We start from the raw sequence: 11,193 nt of genomic DNA, 5'->3' as shown, positions 1-11,193 counted from the left end.
TTGAAGGAGCTGATATGCTACACGCAAGGGCAAACATAAATGGAATGAAAGATTGAGACACAGCCATGCTGGCTTTGTCTACAAACGGCTCTTCCTTGTCCGCCAGCAAGCAACCCTAGCTTTCTTTTGCAACCTGCTGCACATCCTCACACCATCCATGAATCACAAAAACCTCAGGAGCATATCAGCACACATGCGAAGTGACGATCTCGCTCCCAACCATAATGCCAAATGGTACCACGACATGGTATATCATTTAATCACAGCGCCCTAGTTGAAACTCCATAGCAATCCCCACTATCCCTAGAATCCTGGATCTTCATTCCAAGGGCTATCCATCAAGCAAGGATCTGTTACGGATGGGGCGCTTGCAGCCAGCAACGAAACTTTTCTATACTCTGTCTCAGAAATAGTTTGCAGCACTGCCGATGGCACAAGGCATACACAGGAATATCCTAGTGCAGCGGAATATAGCTCCGGGTGCAACTGTCTGATTATTGGCGGGATTAGTGAGTTTTATTTTTTCTTGGTACATTATAGATTACAGTGATATGTGACATGTTAGAACTCTTGCACGTGCACATCGTATACCGCGAATTACCGTGACGGTGAGCAGACTACGCGGCCCGGATGAACACATCTCAAGGGGCATTCAGCCTTCCTATTGGCTAAGAACTCCTGCAGCTTCCGAAGTGCTGCAAACAACTTGTCAGATGGCACAGCTGGCACGCGCTCGCTAACCAATGAGGTATCCTGCTCTCTTCCTCCGCATCTACGCTTTCCGTGCATTACTCTCGGTTTTTGTTGTAGCTATATAAAGAAACTTATTATGCGCTTTCCTTGTGTCACCTTGGCACAGCCATTCTAGGGGATTGGCCAAGAATGCGCATATACGAATACCACATACGCATTGCTGAAGTTGTCCGGGCCCATACCCAGTGACCCAAATTGCCTACTAGGCCGGACAGCAGCACCTAGCTGCAAGTAGTCTACCTGGGCACCTACTCAGCAGACCATGTCGCTTGGCAAGACAGCACATACCTATTGACCGCGAGATCGAGTGTACTTTGCATTGATTTTGGTAGGTTCTGTGATCCATCGTAGTGCCTAACTTTTCACGTAATCCAATCTAGCGGCCTGCTATCTGTTCATAATTGTTCCGATATTTTTTATACTGTTGCAGGTGTGTGATTTTTACTTAAAGCTGGAATATGCAAGAACCACCAGCACTTGTACTAAAACGACCTACCAAATTCCAAACTTCATTTTAAAAAATCCAGTAATGACTATGATCGTTAACCACATTCTCAAATAGCAAAATTGTTAACAGTTTCTGCAAATAAGAATATTGCCATGTATGTTCTGTCTCTCTGCATTTGAGCATAATAGTAGTAGCCATTTCGTGCTGATTTCAAGCGTTTTCCTTTATTTATTTTATGCATCTTAAGATATATATAGTATTTAAATGTGTGCATTTTACTGCATGAACACTATTCCTTCCACATTTTACTATGGTGAGTTTTTGGACCAAGTGGCAATAATGAAATACGTGTCTGAGAAACTAATTTATATAGTTTCACCCTGTTGCACATTTTATGTTTGTCTTTTACTTTCCTGTTGTTTTTTCTCTATCTTAAAACTGCAGATTTGTTGTCAAAGAAATGGATAGTGCGTTGTATTGAATGAACTGAGGAAAACGTCCGAAAATGAACATTCTCTGATCAATAAAAAGAATTTCGGCAGATACACTTAAAGGGCCCCGCACCAGGTCCGGCTATTTTGACCTGACAAGCGCCGTGCGTACAGTGTACCCTGGAAAGAGCTTATATTTCAAACCGAATGTCTTTTGCCCTTGTCCTCACAGGCACCGTGCTCCCAGCCGAAGAGCTGACGCGTATCGCACAAGTGCGTCTACGTACATGGCAGTGTTGCGACGTCACTTATGGTACATGATTTCGACATATGTTCAAGGCAACATCTGTTATTTGTGTAATCTGCTGCTTCAATCGACGTATTAAAGTTTAGAGGAAATAATGAAACACACATATCAAATGTCTGTGTTTTGTTTTACTTCGCACCGCAGCAAGAGAGATGTACTTCTGTTTAGTCAGCTTGTTCCCTCATAGTGCAGTCGCATGCGCAGAAAATGAAACTATGTCATTTGCTACCATATTCCAATGCACAATCATGATCTGTGATCCACTTGTGTCAGCCTCAGTATATGTGTAGCGCTGACTTATACCGCTAGTCAGGTGTTCTCATGCACAGCGTGCAAAATCGTGCACTGCGCGAAACGAGACAAACACAACAGCTCACGTGCGATGCCTCCAGCTCAACGTGATCCTTGAGCTCCGGTATGGGAGAACACAGAACGAATTTCTAGCCTTTTTTTTTCTAGCCTCCACTTGCGGAGGCTAGAAGGGGCTGGAATCATGGGTTCGCGGCACTGGAATATTCATATTGTGGCTATTCATGAACCAATTAGAAAAATTCTTGTGGGAGAACACTTCCTAGAGGGCACCCGCCGTGGTTGCTCAGTGGCTATGGTGTTGGGCTGCTGAGCACGAGGTCGCGGGATCGAATCCCGGCCACGGCGGCCGCATTTCGATGGGGGCGAAATGCGAAAACACCCGTGTGCTTAGATTTAGGTGCACGTTAAAGAACCCCAGGTGGTCAAAATTTCCGGAGTCCTCCACTACGGCGTGCCTCATAATCAGAAAGTGGTTTTGGCACGTAAAACCCCAAATATTATTATTATTATTATTCCTAGAGGGCACGTAATAACTTCCAGCATATAACCAGAATTTTCTATGTGGCCTGGGGAGGGCCTTTTAATACTGCTTATGTGTGGGAATGCTAAAGCATTGTCGCTTTGGTGAAATGTTTTCGCTTTAGTATTCATCCGCATGTCGTCGTGCGCATTGTAAAGTTGCACGGGGTACCTTTTGAAACATGACGGCGGTGGTAAGCCTCATTTTATACACTCATGATATGGCATTGATAGTGTTGTTGTTTCCACTCACCAGGGCCGTGACTAGGGGGGAAGGTATTTAGGGAGTCCTGACCACCCGCCGGGCCCCCCCGAAAAGTATACAATCTAGCCATAGGGCTACCGATCAGCACCAGCATGGACAAGTTGCTACAATTAGGCCTACACAACACGATAGAAGAGCTCATTCAAGCGCAATGTACGGCACAATATGAACGCCTCTCCAAGACTAGAGCAGGCAGATGCATCCTAGAGAGACTAGACATAGGTTACCACACACTGCACGGTGTCAAAGTGGACATCCCGAGAGAGACCAAGGAAACAATGGTAATACCCCCCATATCAAAGAACATGCACCCAGAACACAATAAGGACAGACGAGAGAACAGAGCGAAGCAGATACAGAAGAAATTCGGCAACGACAAGGACCCAGTCTTCGTAGATGCGGCTCGATACAGTCGCAGACGGGGTTTTGCGGCAGCCGTAATTGATAGTGAGAAACAGTGCAAGACGTGCACGACAATACGCACCACAAGTAACAAGCCAGAGGAAGAAGTAGCCATAGCGCTCGCAGTAGTTCAGGCTAACGCAACCGTGGTAGTCAGCGACTCTCAGACGGCAATAAGAAACTTTGCCAACGGCCGAATCTCCCCGGAGGCACTACGCATTCTTCTTGCAGGAGGCCAAAATTGCAAAAGAAGGATATTCATCACATGGACACCCGCTCACAACCTCGCGGAGGACGGCAACAATGAGGTGGCACACGACGCGGCTCAAGGGCTTACGGACCAAGCCGCAGTCGCAAGTGGCACCCTCCGGACGTGACGGTGCGGTAAATGAGTGGGAGTGGAGGACAAAATGACCCCATATAATGACATGACGAAACACTATAGGTTACAGAGGGACATATTCCCGCGACCTCACGCAAAATTGACAAGAAAGCAGTCTATAGATCGCATGGTGGCAGTTGCAAAGTAGGACGTATCCGAATCCTGCGCTCTCGCACATCCTATATCCGGATATATATCAAGCAGACAAATGCAACACATGTGAATCCAGAGCCACTCTGGAGCATGTATTATGGGAATGCCGATGGATATATAACAATAACGAGAATGCGGCCTCTAGCAACAGCCTTCGCACGCGCTGCGAAGCCCCGCCCTCGAGGATCAACTATGGGCCGTCCAGCGGGCCGAGGATGCCGCCAGGACCCACGAACTCCTGGCCGTCACCTATAAGCGGGGCCTTTGGCCCTCCCCACCAACTCACAGGGCATGCAATAAAGTTATTTCCTCCTCCTCCTCCTTTAACTTTTTGGGTAATACTAAAATATTTATATGCCATCACAGCAATCTGCGTGCAGTTGCCAAAATTTTTCATACACTGCAACTTGCCTGATATTACTTCCCTCTTCTTTCCTCAATTAAGCCTTCTCTTTTACAAGGCCACCTCAGCGCCCCCTCTCTCGCCCACCCGCCTTGCATAGCCGTGCATCTCACCCTCCTGTTCCTTCATATCTATCTTTTTTTCTACTTCACCCCATGGCGGCTCCTTTATTGGTTCCTGATGCTTTCCCTGCCCATTGCCGCTTGATTCTCTGCCTGTGCGGAACGCGCTTGTCGGTTTCCAGTCCCTGTGAAAAATATCTACGTCTGTCTCAATGGCAGCAGCAAGCTGTCTGCAGACTTTTGCGGAACAATGACACACCGACACATGTCGCTCCTCCACGTTTCCTGGGTCCTACCACAGAAAAAAGCAAGCCTAAGCAATCATCAAAGGGTCGTCGCGATGGTGGTGAGAGGAAAGCATTTCAAGCAATTCCACGTGGCAGCAAACTCATGCCGTCATGGGATAATTGCTGCCGCCAGAGATGTGCGGATGTAAAGAACACAGTGAAAAAAATGCGCCACCTGTTCCCAAGCCAAAGTGTGGCGCTCTGCAGGCCACACAAGTGGGTCGGGCTCTGCTGGCTTGTCTATAGCAAGCACACAGCTCTGACCGTATGGATAGCATGGTGAAGAAAAAGAAAGCAAAACCTGCAGGACGGCATGAGGGGAGAAAAAAGATAGGAGGTGGCTTTTCCTTGCCTTCCATATAAGATAGAAAAAAAAAAACAGATATTTGCTGCAGTGAAGCCGACATTTCCCTTCCTTCTGGATTATTTAAAAAGAAAAAGGTCTGTTGTAGTAAAATGCAGAGCCCAAGGATATTCTGCAGTTTTAAGCGCAATACAAGTGTGGAACAGGAGAGGGTGCGAGGGTAGATTTCCTGCGCATTCGTTCTCTCTCTCTCTTCGTCCAACGTTTTTGCCAAGAAATTACAAATGTGTCTCTTTGGAGTCGCTGGGCACTTACATTTGCATGCACAGGATTGCGGTAGCAAAAGACATGCAGCAACAACCAAGCAAACGAAACTTGCATCTTACTTCAAGAAAGTTCGAGCGGAGGATACAGGTGGACGAGAAGAGTTAACCCTGTCAATGGACAAAACTGTCCCTTTCTGTGCACAGCCAGAAAGCCAAGTGCGTCAGAACTTTAGCAGCGACTCAGGAAAATGCACAGGCATATGTGAATCACCTGAGAATTAATTGCAGCAGGCCCTAATGAACAGCAAGCACGACACACCCATGCGCCACGGCAAATGGTGGCGGCCGCCGTGCAGCTCCAAGTGACCTTTTCTCTACAGTCGGCACCGTGCAAAGTGATCCCTTGACCACGGAGTAATACATAAGCAAGGTGAGTGGCATGGCACACACACATTCTGGTTCACCTGCCCTCGGTGTGGTGGGTGCAAATATTTTTTTGTCCTTTTTTGTCTTTTTTTTTTCTTTTTGTCTCAAATACTAAGCATGTACTTGATCCGGAGACAATGGAGAGGCTGCTGCTTGATCCCTGTACCCCTCCGGCTAACTAGGATTATCCAGCCACAGTGAAAAGAAATCTGAAGTTCCAACCTCACTGGGCAGATTGTTACGTACAGCTTGTTTATTCAGAGAACCTTCAAGGAGCGTTATGCAAATATTGCATGGTCTTTGTAGGTGAGTATGCAGGAAGGGGAGCACCAGCGCTTGGGCTGCTTTGTATCTAAGGCGTTTACCAATTACAAGAAAGCCATGCACACCTTCAAGAGTCGTGCATCGAGCAGTTGCCACAGCATGTCAACAACGCTATCTGAGAACTTTCTAGTGGTCCAGTCCTGCCCATAGCATGACATCTTAACACAACTTGACCACGGCCTTAAAAACCTGCAGGCAGAAGAAAACCACAAGAACTTGCTACAGAAAATGGAAACAATCCTGTTTTGTAGCAGGCAGCAAGTGCCACTTCGTGGCACAGACAGCTCTGGTCCAGTAAATATGTCTCAAATGCAGCCATTGACAAATGACAAAAATTTCTGTGCACTGCTTAGAATGAGGGACAAGTGTGGAGATGCTGTGTTGGGAGCTCATGTTGAATCCTCTTAGGCAAATGCCCTGTACACGTCATGAGCCCAAAAATTAAAAATGAGTTGATCATCCTCTGTGGTGAAACCATACAAAAAAAAGATAGTTGACAACGTCAACTAGGGTTCATGTTTTTCAGTTCTAGCTTACTGGTATATCTTGCAGTGCCCACAATTCCCTATGTATGAGGTATGTCGAACACGATGCTTTCAAACTACCCCATACTTAAAGAATATTTTGTAGGTTTCGTTCCTGTGTACAATCTTACTGGCAAAGCTCTGGCGTGCACAATCCTGGACAGCCTTAGGGGTCATGGCTTTGTCCTGCACCTACTTTGCGGGCAAGGATACAACAGCATGGCATCAATGAGCGTTCACCTAAACAGTGTTCAAGCCTTCATTTGTCAAACTGCATCTATAGCGTACGTGCATTGTAGCGCCCACTCATTAAATCTTGCTTTGCTTCACAAATGCAAACTCCCCGGCATTCGCAACTGTTTGGGAACTGTATCCGCAGCCTGTGCATTTGTGAGGGCTTCGCCACAGAGGACGAACCAGCTGCAAGACAAAGGAGAAAACTTAACACAAGAAAGAAAAATCGCTTGTCTCATTTTGCCAGACAATGTGAGTGGAGAGTCACGATGCACTTCAGCATTTGCTTGATCTATACGTGCCCATTGTCCAATTTGTTGAATATTTGGAAGAGGCCATGTCATCTGATACTTTATCAAAGGCTTCTCAAATGCTCAGTGCCATCACGAAGCTTTAGTCTGTCATTTCGCTTCCGATCTATAGCGATCTAGCTGGCTCTTTTCTTTAACACCACCACTTTGCAAGTTTCTGCAAAATGTTGACTGCAGCTTGTCTCAAGCATACGATCACATAAAGAATGTTATAGACGTTCTTTCCAGAAAAAGTGCGAGTGCGAGAACAGAATTTAGTAAGATTTTTCAGAAGTCGCTCTCTTTGCAGCACATCAGAAATGTTGAGATGGCCCTAGCACACATCACCAGAAAGCAGATGCAAAGAAGCAACGTACCTTCTGCCGTTCTGCTACTCACGAAAAACACTACTGGAGGAATGTGTATTTACCTTTGCTGGCGTACTTCGAAAATCAATTAAGAGACCGTTTCAATGCCCAGATAGGGAGGTTATGGTTGGGCTTAACACGCGACTGCCAAAATTTTGCGGATTGGCTAGCCTTTCTGCTATTGATGACGCAGCGAAGTTTTACCTTGGCGACATTCCTGTGCCTGATGCCCCCAAAGCATATGTAGTTGATGCTGTTGAAGCAGACTTTTGCAAGTTGCCAAGAAGGAAGAACTTCCTCGCTTAAACTGCTCTCAGTGTTTCAAGTGTCCACTACAAGCTAGCCCTAACTAGCCCAAGCCCAAGCTGCAGCCATTCTATGTTCTCTGCGATTCTGAGGAAACTTCTGAGCAAGCAGATAGTGAGAACGGTAACAAAAATTTGATGTGAGTACGGGAAACTTTTTTGTTTGCTTCTAAACATTCATACCTTTCTTGCGTCGCGTTTGCATTGTATTGTTATGTCAGGAGCCGTCTGTAAACAGAGATCAGTATCTCTTCAAAAACAAACAGAACCTTGTGAAACACTCAAGGGGGGACGTGGCTTTCGAATAGCAAAATATGTAGAAAAAATCGATTTTTTGAAAATCACATTTTCAGTTTCTATAACACTTTTTCTATCTGATTCCGAAATATCACCACTATAAACCACGCAGAAATGCCCTAAAAATTATTTTATAGGCCAAGGTGGCAAAAAATTTTGCGGAAATCAAGTAAGAACAGCGTTTTTTCAAGCCACAACGTACGCTAAACCTATGTGTACGCTAAAAAATAGCGGATCGTCACTGCGCATTCGCTGAACGCTAAACGAAATAGCGAGTATAGCGGGCGTACGCAACTCAAAAGCGTTGGCGTTTTTGCGGAGTTTGTGGGAAACATGGCGGCGGTCCCGGCTGCCCGCTTCGAATTGAATTTGGCGTTGCTTTTGTAAAATGCACTTCGTTCGTAGCAAATGATTGTTTAGTCTCAGGCCGCTTCGACGGCCGAGTATTATGGATAACCTCGTTGTGCTTTCGAGATCACTTCTCGTTTCCAACGAGTCGAAGCCTAACAAAAGAAACGTTCGAGATGTCAGCGTCACCTATCGCTACAGGCGGGAAATAGCCGCAACGACGGCATATGGCCTCTGAGATTTAAAGATATCGCCGGCCAACTAAAATTGTGGGAAACATGCGCTGCTTAGCGTACGCTACACTTTGCGTATAGCGTACGCTATAAGTTGCATACGCTAAACTAAATTTAGACAGTTTTAGTTTAGCGTCCGCAACTATAGCGTACGCTAAGCAGCGCACGTTTTCTACAATTTTAGTTGGCCGGCGATATTTTTAGATCTCAAAGGCAATATGCCGTCGTTGTGGCTATTTCGCGTCTTTAGCGACAGGTGGCGCTGACATCTCAAATGTTCTCGGAAAGGAAAAAAGAAACCGAAAAGCTGGTGGAACAAGGAGATACGAGATGCGATCGCCGAACGACAGAAAGCATCTCGAGAGCACAGGCAGGCAAAGAAGGCGCAGTTGCCACAGGATGAAGCAACCAGTAAATGGGAAATATACCGGGAGAAAAAGTCTATGGTTCAAATACTGGTGCAAGCAAAATTAAAAGGTGAAAGTGAAAGTTGGTTGTCAGAAATACGTGAGAAAAAGAAGGCCGCACCTAGAATATTTTGGAATCACATAAAATTATTAGGCAGGAAGTCAACAACAATACAACAACATATCCTAGACGAAGATGAAAACAGACTGGAAGGAGAAGCAGCGCAATAAATTACATCCAAAAAGTAACAGCCGAATCTTTCCAAGGCAAGGACGAGGTTGTATTTGAAGAAAAAAAGAACATGAAAGAGACCCAAGGGGGAAAGGAGCTAGTGCTTACAAATTTAAACTGGAAGAAAGCGGAAGATAAAATTCCTAAGCGCACAGCCACAGGGCTAGACGAGGTTCCCGTTAGGCTGATAAATGATCGAACTGGGACCAAAAAGTAAGGAAGCTCTCGTGAAAGCAGTTGAAAAAACTTTAAAAGATAGACGAATACCAGACAGTTGGCGACAAAGTAGAATGAATTTAATTTATAAAGGTAAGGGGGAGAAAGACATAATTCACTCGTATAGACCGTTGACCATTACATCGGTAATATACAGGCTAGCAATGCAGGCAATCAAATTAAAGCTTCAAGCATGGGCAGAAAATAATGGCATTTTGGGAGAGCTTCAGAATGGCTTTAGAATAGGTAGGCGTTTGGATGATAACTTGTTTGTTCTTACTCAGTGTATTGAAATATCAAAAGCAGAAAGCAGACCGTTGTATGTGGCCTTTTTGGACATTACAGGAGCATACGACAACGTACGTAGACCGCAGCATTTTGTGGGATATTCTGGAAGGGGAAGGATTAGGTAACGATTGTATACAGCTTTTGAGAGAGATTTACCTAGAAAATACTGTTTGCATTGAATGGGAAGGGATGAGGAGCGAGGAGAAAGTTCATATCAACAAGGGACTGAGGCAGGGGTGCCTTTTATCCCCACTGCTGTTTATGATGTACATGGTGAGGATGGAGATGGCGCATGAAGGAAGTAAGATCGGGTTTATAATCTCTCATACAAACAGGCGGGTACAGTAGTAGCAGCTTCCAGCTTTATTTTATGCGGACGACATTGTGTTGCTAGCTAACAAGCAAAGTGATTTGCAACGTCTGGCTTATATCTGTGGACAGGAAGGCAACAATTCAGGTTTGAAATTTAGTGTTAGAAAATCAGGTGTTATGGTATTCAACGAAAACAGTGAACAGACAGTGGAGATACAGGGCCAAGAAATACCTCGGGTAACAGAATATAAATACCTTGGTATATGGATAAACGAAGGCAATGGATATATGAAAACACAGGAAAAAACCATAACAGTCAAGGGGAAGAGAAATGCAGCCATAATGAAGCACAGAGCGCTATGGGGATACAATAGGTACGAGGTCCTCCGAGGTATGTGGAAAGGGGTAATGGTTCCAGGACTTACTTTTGGAAATGCGGTTGTTTGCTTTAAATCAGGGGTACAATCAGGACTCGACGGGAACCAAAGGTCAGTGGGTCGCCTCGCATTGGGCGCTCACGGGAAGACTGCAAATGAAGCTGTGCAAGGGGATATGGGCTGGACTAGTTTTGAAGTGAGGGAAGCTCGCAGTAAAATTGAGTATGAAGAACGGCTGAGGAATATGGAAGAAAGTAAATGGGCTGGGAGAGTGTTCAGGTATCTGTACAGGCAAAACATTAAAACATTGATTCACAGTGGAGGAAAAGAACTAGGAAGCTTACCAGCAAGTATGCGGCCTGTGGGGTGGGCAACACAGCAACAAAGAAGGTCAAGCGGAAAGTCAGAGAGGCTGAATTAATCTCATGGGTGGCGGCAATGGAAAAGAAACCTGCCATGAGTAACTACTTAAGGGGAAAAAACGAAATTAGGAAAGAAACCATTTATGATAACTCAAAGGGAAGCTCATTACTTTTCGAAGCGAGATCGGGATGCCTTAGAACACGCACCTATAAAGCGAGATATAAGAAGGAAGAAGAAGCATGTGCTTGCTGCGGTAAAGCTAGGGAAACGACGGAGCATATTTTATTAGAATGTGAAGACGTCTATCCAGCGGTCGATTTAAGCACCACTGGCCTCCTTGAAGCCCTTGGGTTCA

The sequence above is a fragment of the Dermacentor variabilis genome, chromosome 4, assembly GCF_050947875.1.
Source record: "Dermacentor variabilis isolate Ectoservices chromosome 4, ASM5094787v1, whole genome shotgun sequence".
Lineage (NCBI taxonomy): Eukaryota > Metazoa > Arthropoda > Arachnida > Ixodida > Ixodidae > Dermacentor > Dermacentor variabilis.
The sequence above is the reverse complement of the archived record's forward strand: the minus strand, read 5'-3'. Positions refer to the sequence as shown.